We start from the raw sequence: 4,967 nt of genomic DNA, 5'->3' as shown, positions 1-4,967 counted from the left end.
AGGTACAAAAGAAAGTGAAGGAACTCCTGTCACCTGCAGGCCACGTGATGTTATTAATTCTGATAGGCCTACCTCATTTCATACAACAGGCCTTGTATTTCAAAAGACAAGAAACAGATATGTCCTATATATATTTTGTCAGACAAATCAAACATTCTCCCTTTCTTCTTATGAGTTGTGAATACCCTAAATTAATGTATTATTACTCTGTCTATGACTGCATCATGCAATAGTGAAAAGTGAAAATATCCTTTTAGGTCAAGCAGACTTTTGCCAATGTAATTATTTGTAAATCCTGCATATGCCGAATCTGAACCCATTTCTCACTCTGAAGCATGCCTTAAAAACATGTCAGTATTTTACAACTGCTATTGTAACTTTGTTGAAAGTGTTGTTGCCTTGACTGTAGCTTTTGTGCTTTATAAATAGTCCTGCATCATATATAATTTAGCAAATGCCACATTTTACCATGATAAAATACAAACACACAGATGCAATGGAATTTTGGCTTGCTGGGCAAATCAGATCAGGGCAGATGGACAGATCAGCAAATTTAACTGAAAGCAGCTCCTTTGCAACACCAGCTAATGAAAGAAAACAGCAAGGTATCTGGGTGAGTAGGATTACAAACAATACTAGAGATAGAGTGAAGATGCAAAAATATGTCTATTGACACAGTAAGTCGGCTGAGTCGTCATACTGATCTGTAGATACCAAACACATAGATCTTTCCATTACATTACCCCTCACCTGTTTGGCTGGAGAACTGGACTCCACACAAATACTGCCCCCCATCTCCTGTACACAGAGGCACATTATTATTCATTTGGACCTGGGGCAAAGTAGGGTAACATATTCATACAGTACAAATCTCTCCTATTACAGTTTTTTCTGAATGCTTAAACACATTTTTTGTAACTATGGCTTTTTTTTGCAAAACTCAACACACAAATGGCAAAACCACTCACTGAGTTCGCAAAACTAAAAGCACAAACACTGCTTTGCACTCAGTTTGCAATTTTGTAACACACACTTTGCACAACTGTAGGCACAATGGCTATTATTTACACTATTTTGCCAACTCTCTGGCACACTTTCTCATATGAAAACTGCTTTAGATAATTAGTTCACTTTGCAATCAGCCTAAGCTGTCAGACACAAAACAGGACGAGGGACCACAAAAGCGCCACGCTAGAAAGTTTATTTAAGGGTTGGGGTTACAGGGTTCCGGAGTTCCAAGAGTCTCCGTGGTGTGTGTGTTCCCCAGTAGCCGAGCAGCAATGGCAGGAGCTGGATGATCCGGGAAGTCCTGGGGAAACACACACACAACAGCAATTGAAACGAAGCAGCAGTACAGTCAAGGGCTAGGCTGTATTCAGAGAAGAGACGGAAGGCAGGTCAAGATTACCGGGCTGAGATCAAAGAAGTAGTCGAGCTGGTCTGGGTTCACAGGCAAAGAGTAAGAGTCGCTTTCCAAGACAGGCAGGTAACTGGTGCAGGTTTGCAGAGGTCTGGGTTCACAGGCAAAGAGTCAGAGTCGCTTTCCAAGACAGGCAGGTAACTGGTGCTGGTTTGCAGATCGATCTGACAAGTGTGGACTGAAAAAGGCTTTATATACAGGGCATGATGAGTGGTGAATGCAGTGCAGCTGGTAGGTAAACCAGGGTGAGGCAGAGCAGAGCAGGAACAGGTGAGGTCATCAGACTTCAATCAGTCGTGTTACCAGGCAGAGAGAGAGTCATGACAGAACCCCCCCCCCTAAGGGACGGCCCCAGAAGTCCCCAAGAGTGACACCACGCCGGGAGGGCGGAGGGGAGCCGTGGAGGGAGCTAGAATTCCTCCGAGCGTCCGAAAGTGAACATCCTCATCCCTCGGAGGGAGCTGGAGGGTCGTGGGACAGAAGACGGGACAGGTACCGAGACAGGGTCAGGGTCAGGCACAGGACAGGAAGCCGGGCGGCAGGGACGGTTAGGGACCCTCTGGGGCGCCCCTCACGGATTGCAGGTTGATCAGGATGGGATCATGGCAGTGACAGCCTCTGGCGGCGGGCCAGCAGTATCCAATATCACCCATGCTGGACACTCGGACAGGAGCGGAGACTTGGGCACAGACGGCACAGGGGAACTCAGACAGACAGACTTGGACATAAGCTAGACAGGAGACTCACACTCAGGCACGGGGACACAGACAGAGACAGACTCAAAACACAGGTGGCACAGGAGATTCACACTCAGACACCGGCAACTCAGAAGACTCCCAGACAGAGATAGACTCTGACACTGGCAGGACTAGAGACTCAGACACAGACGACATGGACACAAACACAGGAGATGCAGACAATAAAGGCGACGCGGACGACAGACAACACAGGATGACACCGGAGACGCAGACGAAACACAGGCAACGCAGACACAGGAGACGCAGACACAGGAGACGCAGAAGTGGGCCTTAAAACAGGAGTAGAAACAGACATGGGGTTGGGGACATTAACATGTATGAAAATGGGAATGGTGACAGGGACCGTAATAGGCACAGCAATGGGAACAGCGATCGGCATCCCCAGACAGAGACGGGCACAGTAACGGGCACAGTAGTTGGGACAGATGGGGAGGAACACCCATGAACAGAGGCAGTCCCACACTTAGGTGAGCACCCCAGTGGAGAAGCCGACTTGGAGATAGACAGAAGATTACACTTAGGGACAAGGCCAGACTTGGTGTCAGACACACACTCGGTAAGCTTGGGTTGGGGCCACACTCAAGAGCAGGGACATCATCCATGGTAGCACAGGACTGATTATGGGCACGCCGGCGCTTGGAGCCACGTCTCTTTCTGGGGGGTGAGGTCTCCCTCCTAGGTGATGACACCTCCACTGGACAACTCTCCACTACAGGAACTGGCCTGGGCAATGATTCATGCTTGGGGATGCAGTCATGATTAGCAATTTCTGGCACATGCTTCTCTGCCCTGCTGTTTCTGTTGGGATTCCAGCCTTGGTCCCAATCACTGGAGATCAGAATGTCTTGACAGCAGAGCCTCAAAAGGGTTGATTTTGGGTTGGGCCGTTTCATCCAAGGGAACATTAGGCAGGGATGTAGATTCCAGGTTGAGAACATCAGAACAGGGTACAGATTCCAGGACGGGAATATCAGGCATGGGCGCAGATTCCAGGGCAGGAATAACAGGCGGGGGTGCAGATTCCAGGACGGGAATATCAGGCGGGGGTGCAGCTTCCAGGATGGGAATATCAGGCGGGGGTGCAGATTCCTCCATAGAGACCTTTGCCTCAGTGACAGGATGAACGGACTCTGGGTCACTTGTGACTGGTGTGGCACTTGTGACGTGCGTCTCCTCCACTGCCGACTCGGGCGTCTTCACTGGCTTGAGTTCACCCTTCCCCAGGTACATGGACACTGGGTTGGACTTGCAAGATGTCTCCAAGTAGTCAGCTTTAGAACATGATACTGCATGTCCCTCGGTCTGGAGGATGCTGTGGACGTATAGGTCCTCATGGGTATGCGTGTCACACAGGTAGACTTGCATAAAACCACCACGGTAACGGTCTATGGCTGCAACCAGAAGACGATCACAGCACAGTTTCTGGAAACATCCAATGGCATTTGCTGTCCAGCAGACCCCAACTGGCTTGATCCCAGACAGAGATGAAGGAACGGCCTGAGCAGGGGCGTTACATAGCATGCCTTGAGAAAGCAGAGGCGGTCCCTGTCCACCGTGTTAACATCACCAAAGTCTGTGTAGTACACCTCCACCTGCTGGCTGTCCAGTACCAGAAGGATGACCACCCGATAGAACCAAATATCCCTGGGTGGCTGAAGAGGAGAGCTAATGGCCAACTGGGTTCTTCTGGAATGGGGCCCCTGGGGGAGCCAGGTCCAGCTGCTTGATTGGCACTGCAGCCTGCTGTGAGCTCTACTTGGAGCGGCACTGGGTGATCAGGGCTGGTCTCGGCGATGAGCGCTGCTGGAGCAGGGCTGGTCTCGGCGGTGAGCGCTGCTGGATCAGATCGGAGGTTAGCACGTGCTGGAGTCTGGCGCTCGAACTCCGCCGTTCCCCAGAGTCGAGCTTCGGCCCGCCAGGTGAGTGGTCACGAATCCAGCCCTCGCCCCTTCAGTGGCAAAAGTCCTGGGTTGCAGGGAAAACTGGACACGGCAGCTCGCCAGGAGCCTGCACCTGGGTTGGGTCAGGGACGGCACGGGTGGACGGCCGGGTCAGAGACGGAGGGTCAGGGCGGACGGCCGGGTGGACGGGCCGATCAGAGACGGAGGGTCAGGGCGGACGGCCGGGTGGGACGGGCCAACCGGTGACGAGGGTCAGGTGGACGGCCGGGCCGGAGACGGGCGGGTCAGGGGCGGACGACCGGGCCAGGAGCCGGCCTGAGCCGAGCTGGATCGGAGCCCGTCGGAGCTGGATCGAGCCGGAGTCGAGCTCACCACTGGAGCCTGAGCCGAGCTGGATCGGAGCCCGAGCTGGATCGGAGCAGGGAGCCGGAGCCAGAGCCAGAGCCAGAGCCAGAGCCGGAGCCGGAGCCGAGCCGAGCCGGAGCCGGAGTCGAGCTCACCACTGGAGCCCGAGTCGGAGCTGGATCGGGAGCCCGAGCTGGATCGGGAGCCGGAGCCGAAATTGCGACTGGAGCCGAGCCGCACTGGAGCTTGAGCCAGCGCAGGAGTCTGACTCGGGGCTGGAGAGGGAGCTGGAGCCGGAGCCTGAATCGGAGCCGGAATCGGGACTGGAGCCGGAATCGGGACTGGAGCGGGAGCCGGAATCGGGACTGGAGCGGGAGCCGAATCGGGACTGGAGCGGGAGCCGGCGCAGGAGTCTGACTTGGGGCTGGAGAGGGAGCTGGAACCGGAACCTGAATCGGAGCCGGAATCGGGACTGGAGCCGGAACTGGAACCGGAATCTGGACTGGAGCCCGAATCGGGACTCGGGCGGGAGCCGGAATCGGG

The sequence above is a fragment of the Alosa alosa genome, chromosome 24 (assembly GCF_017589495.1).
Source record: "Alosa alosa isolate M-15738 ecotype Scorff River chromosome 24, AALO_Geno_1.1, whole genome shotgun sequence".
Lineage (NCBI taxonomy): Eukaryota > Metazoa > Chordata > Actinopteri > Clupeiformes > Clupeidae > Alosa > Alosa alosa.
This window is presented reverse-complemented; position numbering follows the sequence as displayed.